Source organism: Lipotes vexillifer, unplaced genomic scaffold, assembly GCF_000442215.2.
Source record: "Lipotes vexillifer unplaced genomic scaffold, Lipotes_vexillifer_v1.1 scaffold586, whole genome shotgun sequence".
Lineage (NCBI taxonomy): Eukaryota > Metazoa > Chordata > Mammalia > Artiodactyla > Lipotidae > Lipotes > Lipotes vexillifer.
In genome coordinates this window covers 1,082,056-1,091,335 of record NW_006781860.1, presented here as the reverse complement: position 1 = coordinate 1,091,335, position 9,280 = coordinate 1,082,056, and positions in this window count along the sequence as shown.

Here is a 9,280-nt window from a genome sequence, read left to right as displayed (position 1 = left end):
CGAACCCGTGTCCCCCGCATCGGCAGGCGGACTCTCAACCACTGCGCCACCAGGGAAGCCCGATAGCCTTGCTTTAGCTGGAACAATGTTCTTCACCCCTCTGCAACCTCTCCACTTATAAACATTGAGGCCCTCACCTGGGAAATCTGCCTATCTCTCACATCAAGAAGCCCTGTCCAAGGCCAATCAGTACAGAACAGTGAGTCTGAAGCAAAACTGAGAACCCAGGCACTGGATTCCCAGTTGGTGAGACCACTAGACCACACTGCACCATCAGAGCAAAGACAAACATGAGGGTTGCTCCAGGGCAGTCGTTGTTTATGAATGTGTTTGCAGCCTTTCTGAAGCCCTGATGTCCTAATTTCTTTTTCCTGTTTGCAACTTGTAAGCATTTCTGTCTTCCTTTCCCCTTACCTAACCTATTTATATGATCGCTCTTACTCTTTTGTTTGAAATGGATTCTAGGAGCAACTAAAGAATAAAATGACAAAAAAAAAAAAGGAAAGAAACTTAGACAAGTTGCTAGAACAAGCCTCCATTTCCCTGTCTGTAAAATGGGGCTAATGATGCTTATCTCGTAGAAGAGTTAGGAAGATTAAATGCAACCATTATGTGAAAGGATTTGGTACACTAACTGGTACATAACATTCATTAAAGGTTTAGATCTTTTCCCTCATATATGAAAGTTTTTTAATTGTACATAGTCAGCAAGGTGGTGGTAGCAGTAGAAAACAGGAATTTGCTCTGTGGCATGTTACTCCTAAATCCATTCTACCCGTGACTGTGCTGGAACCAAATTTTACTCTACTTGGAACAGGCTGCAAAGGAGATTTAGGTCAGCGCCCGAGAGCAAAACAGAAATACAGCATGAGCCATATATAGTAATGGTAACTTTTCCAGGAGCCACCACAAAAAAAAAAAAAAAAAAAAAAAAAAAAAAAAAAAAAAAGTCAAAAGAAACAGGTGAAATTAATATTTTTTCTTTAACCCAATATATCTAAAATATTATTTCAATATACAATCAATATAAAAATGTATTGATAATATATTTTACATTATTTTTCCCATACTAAGTCTTAGAAGCTGGGTGTGTATTTTACATGTACAGTGATCTTCTAGATACGCTTCAGGTGCTCAGTGGCCACGCGTGGCTAGGGGCTGTTATACTGGTCTAGCTAGCATGGTGAGAGCTATGGGGATCGCCCCACTGGAAGTCAGACTGTCTAAATTTTATTTAGACAGTGGATAAGAGCTCAGACTCTGGAACCAGACTGGGTTCGGAGGCTGTCTTTGTCACTTACCAGCTGTCTGACCTTGGGCAAGGGACTTTATCTCCCTGTGTCTAACGTCTTCATCTGTAACAGGGCAATAGCAATACCAGCTTCCGGAGTTTAAGAGTAAATGAACTAACACATGCAAAATGCTTAGAACTGCATCAGGCACGTAGTAAGCTTTCAATAAATGTTAACTAGTGTTATTATTACAGCTCCAGAGGGGGGCGGGAAGAGATTAGCAAACAAGCATAAAACCTAGAGAGGATTAGAGGTTAGCTGCCTCCCTTGCGGTGTTACCCAAACGGAGTAGGCAACTCTGCTGTCCTCTCTTACAGGCCAATGCAAGCGAGAAGCCTGGTACACAGCGTCCCAGAGGGAAATGGTCCCCTGAAGGGTGGCGGGCCCTCAAGTTTGTAATCGAGAGGCAATCTGAGGAGCTATGGTTCCAATTAGGAAGGCAAAGCTGGCCCCAATACCACTCCCCGCAGCTTGGCAGGAAAAGCCATTTGCAACAAACCAGACCATGTCTCCCATTTTCTGTCTTTGTTTCTCTGTTCAAACATTTGTAAGTCATTCTGAATTTGGGAGAGGCAGCAGCAGCAACCGTTTTAAAAGGCAGAGCCAGGATCAAATGAAGACAGGCCAGACACACAAGTGGTCAGGGGCGTCAGAAGCCAGAATACAAATCATGAAAATAAAGAAGAAATTAAGAGTAATAAAATTAGCGTCTGCTGAATACAAGCAATTATGTCTTCCTGGAAATAACCTCTGATTCTCACAGACGAAGAGCCACCTGCACCTCTAAAGTCCTGATGCTCAGATACGTCTACCTCTCCCCCCTGGCATTCCTTGGCCAAGCTTCAACAATACTGTCACAGGTCAATACAGACACCTCCGTTTTTATTTACTTTTTTCTTGAGGTGTCACTCACATAAATCTTATTTGTAACCACTCCTCTGACCTCTCTCTCCACAGATCAGCTTTGCCTGGTTTTGAACTCCATATAAATATGCCTCCCTTCTCTTTCCGGCATCCTCGAGCACGTACTTAAGCAAATTATGGAAAGGGAACAGGAGAAAGTGACCAAGGACACAAGATCTGTCTCATTTTTACAACCTGATACCCCAACAGGGCACCAGCAAAGCAGCCCTCGCGGGGATGACATCCCGACAGCTCCTCTCAGGTCCACTGACTCCAATGCACCAACACACTGTCCTAGGCCTCCCAGGTGTCCAAACCCACTGCTGGTATTGCTCTGCAGGACGTCATCCACAGCCAGCAGGTGCTGAGCTGCAGCACAACACGATTCCACTTTATCTGGGGAAAGGCGAGGAGGCGCTGCTTCTCCTGGGGACCTCCTTTTCAGTCGAGCATGCAAGTGAAGAGCTGGGTACAGCCAGCCTGGGCTTGAAGCTGGCTTGGCCACTTCCTAGCTGTGTGACCTCAGGTAAGTTTCTTCACTTCTCTGTGCCTCAGTGTCCTCACCCGAAAAATGGGGATAGCAACAGTACCTACTTCATCAGGCGTTGTAAGGATTCAATGCCTAAAACAGTGCTTGAAACGTGGTACTGCATAAAGATGAGCTACTCTGATTCTTCTTCTTCTTCTTATTAGACAATATCCTTCATGCCTTCATGCGAGACATCTGGAGGGTACAGTATAGACCAACGAAGGTGCAGTGTACACAAACACCTGCACACAGGTGTACAGGCAGGTGCGTGCGTGCACACATATCCACGCATACAGGTCTGCACACACGCACGCATGTGCACGCACACGAATATGCACCTTCAACTCCCCTCATCTCAGGATACAGGTGACAAAAATTCTCCCAACCTTCCTAGAAAGCTCCTGCTCATTAAAATCCAGAGGCCAAAGATCAAAGTAAACAGAGCGTAAAACGGGGAGAGGAACCTCATTCATAAAGGAACATATGTGCCATAAGCAGGTCTGGGGAACGCAAACGTCTCACTCCCTGAACGCATGCTGGGTTCACTCGTGCTGAGATGACACTGTGAGAGCTGGAATTCACAAAATGGCCCTAAAATACTGGCGGGAGACAAGACTTCTGGCCTCAAACCAGAGCGGGTATTCATAAGAGGAGAAAGGGAAGTGGGTTATCCTCACTCGCACGAGAGCAAACACTAGATCTAAAATCCAGTCGCCCCAGGATATCATCTTAGAAATTCCATCCACCGCTACAACTCCACACCACCTACAAAATGTCCCAAAGCCCCAGGGCTGGAGAGAGATGGGTAAGTGGCATTTGGCAGCATCAAGGAACATTTAACAGCTGTAAAGATTTCTTTTCTAGACAGCAATGAAAATTTTCAGAGGTGCTAGGAACAAAGTAAGAAACTTTCCTACTAAAACATTTTCTTTTCTTCTTTTTTTTAAAAATAAATTTATTTATTTATGGCTGCGTTAGGTCTTCGCTGCTCTGCGCGGGCTCTTCTCTAGCTGCGGTGAGTGAGGGCTACTCTTCGTTGCAGTGCGCGGGCTTCTCATTGCGGTGGCTTCTCTTGTTGCGGAGCACGGGCTCTAGGCACGCGGGCTTCAGTAGTCGTGGCACGCGGGCTTAGCTGCTCCGCGGCATGTGTCCCCAGACCGGTGGCTTCTCTTGTTGCGGAGCACGGGCTCTAGGCACGCGGGCTTCAGTAGTCGTGGCACGCGGGCTTAGCTGCTCCGCGGCATGTGGGATCTTCCCAGACCAGGGCCTGAACCCGTGTCCCCTGCACTGGCAGGCGGATTCCTAACCACTGCGCCACTAGGGAAGTCCAACATTTTCTAGTATTACTACAAATCTCCCGTAACATATTTCTCTCAGGCACCTCACCCAGGAGGTGAGCATGGAACGAAAATATACTGTTATACTTACTGCCCAAGACGGTCAGAAGGAAGCAACTCAAAACCCAACCTTAAAGGTCAGTTCAACAAGGGGCAGGGGTTGGGGGAGGGGGTCGGGGTGATGGGACAGTGATGGAGCTTAAAGACTCCTGAAATCCCAGGAAGGCCGGGTATTTATTGTATGAAATTTTAAAAGGCCTTTCTAAGCAGAAATAGTTATACCTCTCTAGGACACACATAAGGAAGGGCCTCAAAGAATTTCAGAACTAGCAGTTTCTTCTTGTTTTACGATTAACGGAGAAAGGACTAAAACCTTCTCGTTCTCATTCTCTCTCTCTCTCTCACACACATCCCCAGCCCCTCACCGTGTGCGTGTGACCACAGTCCCAATTGTATTGTTGACTCAAAATCTTGCTAATACTGTGTCTATCTGTTCTCAAAGCGTTGACAGGAGCCAAACTGACTTGGACTTTAGCCACAGCATGTGTATAAAAACAATGAAATTTTATTTCCTTTTCCTCATCATTAATGAGCTTACCGGCTCAAAGTGCTTTAAAGTTCTCCAAAGTAGTTCCGTGGTTTATAAACATTCTAATAGCATCCCCAATAAAAATGACAATGTCCACCTGTCTGGGCCTCAGTTTAGAAGAGGGCATAAGAATTAGGGAAGTGATTACCATTTAATCTCTTTCAGTAAAAAGGAAAAAGAGCAACCAATGCGCACAGGTGCTAGTGAACAGAGGTGAATAATTTCATAAAATTAAAAAGGTGTGCCTTCAAAATGAGAATCTTGTGACCCTAATGCCTAGCGGACACAGCCTGACTTTTTGGCAGGCCGGGATGAGAAAATTCCTAATCCCAACCTAAAGGTGAATTAATGAAAAATCACCCCTTAGCTCTTTACTTTCTGAAAATAACCTGAGATCAGGACATTAGACACCTAATGCTGGCCTTCATTTCAGAAACACATGGAGGGCTTCCCTGGTGGCGCAGTGGTTGAGAGTCCGCCTGCCGATGCAGGGGATGCGGGTTCGCGCCCCGGTCCGGGAAGATCCCACATGCCACAGAGCGGCTGGGCCCGTGATCCACGGCCGCTGAGCCTGCGCGTCCGGAGCCTGTGCCCCGCAACAGGAGAGGCCACGACAGTGAGAGGCCCGCTTACCGCCAAAAAAAAAAAGAAAAAAAAAAAAAGAAACACATGGAGACCTTCTCATTTTGCAACTGTGCCCACCCAGCTTCTCGCCACCCAGCAGACACCGACTGGCACCCAAAAGCTTGGGGAAAACACATCATTAAGACACAAATTAAAGCCTGCTTTCCTTCAAAAGAGTTGGCGATGTGACTTACTGATTACATTTCTTAGGACAGTAAAAGCTGTTTAAGGCAGCTCATAAACCTCACGCCAAAAAATTTTTTTTTAATATATTAAGCCTAATTTGGCTATACAAACAGAAACAATGGAACCATTAAAGAGGGTGTTACAGAAGAATATTTGGTGACACACAAAGATGTCCTTGTTCTAATAAGTGAAAAAAAAATCAGTTGACAAAGCAATACGTAGATTATACGTCCATTTCATTAAAATATGTCGGAAAAAACCTAGAGGATACACACTAAAACATTAAGAGTGATTCTCTTTGGGTGACAGAGGTAGGGATTACTTTTATTATTTTATTTTGTTGATCTTTTAAAATTTGGTTCATTTTGCAGGCCTTAGGTTTCTATACTAAGAAAAAAAAAATTTAAACGCTGCTACATTTAGTTTTACTCAAGTCCTAACTCTGCCGAGAGTCCAAGATCAATAGCTGGTTGAAATTCTTCCCTACTACAATCTACAACTGCACATGGTGAATCTCACAAACACAATACTGAGCGGAAGAAGCCAGACACAAAAGCGCAGAAACTAAATGATTCATTTACCTAAAACACGAAAACAACACTATGATGTCAGAAGTTAGGGCGGGAGTTACCCTTGGGCTAAGTGAGTCCTCAGAGCATGATTTAGTGTCTTGCAGTGTTTCTGGTTGTACTTAGTGGGGGAGGAGCTGGGAGGGATGAATCTCTGCCAGCTCATATGGGCCACCCAGGCCAGGAGTCCTGTTTAAAAACACCTGACCTACCCCCTTATAAAAGACAGATCTGGTGGCCAAATGACGTGCCCGCTGTGCCCTTGGGGCTCTGACCTACACCAGGACCAGCCAACAACACGCACGTCCGAAATTTCACACACACTGTATGAATCTGGGTTCCATCACAGGTGCCAGGAAGGGAGTGTTTCCAAACTCGTTCTTCTTCACACTTGGGCTGCCACTGGCTGTGGCTGTGCAAAATCACAATAAATAAATGAAACAAAAAAAAAGAGAGACACACACACACACACACACACACACACACACACACACACACACACACACGAACAAATGAAGCTTTTGCTGTCACGTTGCAAAAAACACAAGGACAGCCAACAAGACAGCTCTGGATGAAAATAATGCCTACAGGTTCCTGAACGCTTCTCAGCATCGGTTCCCAACATTCTCACACTCAGGGTCCAGGCAGCTGGGAGGATTTGGGGAATTGCAAACTCCCCTAAACACTGGGGGACTGAGGCACAGCCCTTAGGGTAGTGCTTCCTGACCTTGGCTGTGCGTTATGATCGCCCAGGGAACTTTGAAAAAGCCCGATGCCCAGGCCCAACCCCAAAACAATGACCTTTAAGGCTCTGGGTGTGGGGGATGGGATGCAGGCATTAGTATTTTTTAAAACCCTCCAGATGAATCCAATGTGCAGCTAAGGTTGAGAGCAACGGTTTAGAGCAGCACATATTAAACCTTAATGTGTGGGGCTTCCCTGGTGGCGCAGCGGTTGAGAGTCCGCCTGCCGATGCAGGGGACGCGGGTTCGTGCCCCGGTCCGGGAAGATCCCACGTGCCGCGGAGCGGCTGGGCCCGTGAGCCGTGGCCGCTGAGCCTGCGCGTCCGGAGCCTGTGCTCCGCAACGGGAGAGGCCGCGACAGTGAGAGGCCCGCGTACCGCCAAAAACACAAACAAACAAACAAACCTTAATGTGTCTCCATCACATAGGAAAAGTCAGATTCTGATTCAGTAGGTCCGGGCGGGGCCCGAGAACGCGCTGCTTCTGGTGCTCTCCGCTCCTGAACCCCACTTGGACCTGCGAGGGTACAGACCACAGCCCCTGAGGCTGCACGCAACTTTCTGAGTGTGCATTTCAGTAAGGCGGAGGGAACGCTCCTCCAAAGACCTTTCCTAGCCCCTTATGCCCACGTACACACAATGGGATTCCAAGTCTGCGTCCCTTTGGACTAAAGCAGATGTGCGGGAGGCTTCTGCCCTCCTCTGCTGTAGAGAGAGGCCAACAGAAGTGGAGGACACCAAGTGTCTGGAACGTCAAGTCAGAGAACGGCGGCCAGCCCCCTCCCGGCTCCCGACCCATTAATCACTAGAGGCTGCTCGAGAAGTGAGGGCTCCCTGCCGTTTGGTGGTTTGCGAGGGCCTTCCCTATGCCCCCCGATTTGACAAGATATTAGGCACAAGCCAGACCAGAGTCTGCATTAATGAGACCCACATGGGACTGCTTAAGAGTAAACACTCACTTAATCCTATGTAGCTGAACAGTCTAACAAACGAATTAGCTGGTGGCATCCACTTAGGATATATGATCCAATTTATACTGTGATTTCTTTCGAAGGGCTGAACTGATTTTGACACATATAAAAATGTGGTTTCAATCACCCACAATTGCACCGTTTGAACAAGGGGGAGAGAAAGGCTTTTAAAGGGCCCAGACCTGAGGGGAGCCAATAACAAGGTGAAGTGAAGGCGGCTTGCACTGGTGCCGGGATATCAGGGGGACCTTTGGGCATCAGTACTGCCCTCGAGGAGCCCAGGAGACTTTCCTCTCTGCTGCTGGGTCCACTGATCAAACAGGCAGGCGCAGCCCGGAGGAAGAGCTCAGAGACTTCCTCACCGCCTCCTCCCGCAGACTGAGTTCATGTCCATCGACAGTTCAGGGCCCTCTCTGAATAACTGAAAGGCACTCAACTTGTGGGGAGCGGGCAGGACTCTGCCAGGCCGAGGATGCTCACCCTAAGATCAAACAAAAGCTAAGGGGTTTATATGCCCCAAGAACCTCCATACTGGCCTCAGCTAATGACGCCAAGAGGGAGAAATGGCGGGCGAGGCAATCCATGAATCTTTATCCCCTACTCCTCAGCAGAGTCCTTGGCTTTTTCTCATCCCATCGTCACAACAGCCATAGGAGGTGGGTAAAATGATTAGCCCCTTTTCACACAGGAGGAAGCCGAGGCACAAAGATTCCAGGCAGTGCAACTCCAAAAGCCAAGTATGAAATGAATCTCGCTGTGGACGCAGGCCCGGGGGCTGTGCCCTCGGGCCTGATTCCCTGGGCTATGTCTGAGGCATCACGCTGCAGCCTCCGGGACAGCCACCCAACTGCTGAGATGGGGCTTGTGCCTATGTTCTGTGAAAGGTGAATCCCACAGCTGCCCATGTGAAGGGGCGCCCAGTGCCACACAGCTGGGGTCCGTCTGTCCATCTAAGCGCAGGAAACACGGCAAGAACTACTCTCTGTTGTTATGTGCTTCGCACTGGGCTAGCGACTTTCATATCTCTCGTCCCAATTTTTATAAGAAACAAAACAGGTACAGAGAAGTTATATAACAGTTTTTCAGTGAAGAGCATCTGGGCCTAAATCTGGTGATTATTTTTCCCATTCTGCAGCTCCACTATAATGATGCTAAATAATGATCTGAACTGTCTGCAGCATATTTCCTTGGAAGAGCACGAAACGTTCATTTATTCTCTCACCATGAAAGTTCCTTTCCAGTCAAATCAAGTTCCTTGAGGATCCTCAAACAGGCTGTGGCAAAGACTGCTGTATATTCATTCTCTGTTCCCTTTTCTACCCAGGCACTCAGCTGAGACACATTTCCCAGACTGCCTTGCAGTAAAGCAGAACTGTGTGAGTTGTGGCCAATGGCACGTAGGCAGCAGTGACATGTTTCTCCTCTAGGCCTGGCACATAAAAGCCCGCTGCACAACTCTCCATTTTCTCTTCTCTCAGCTGCTGGCTAGATTCAGATGCTCCAATGCAGGAAGGCAAGCCCCCGGGGAGTGGCGGCGC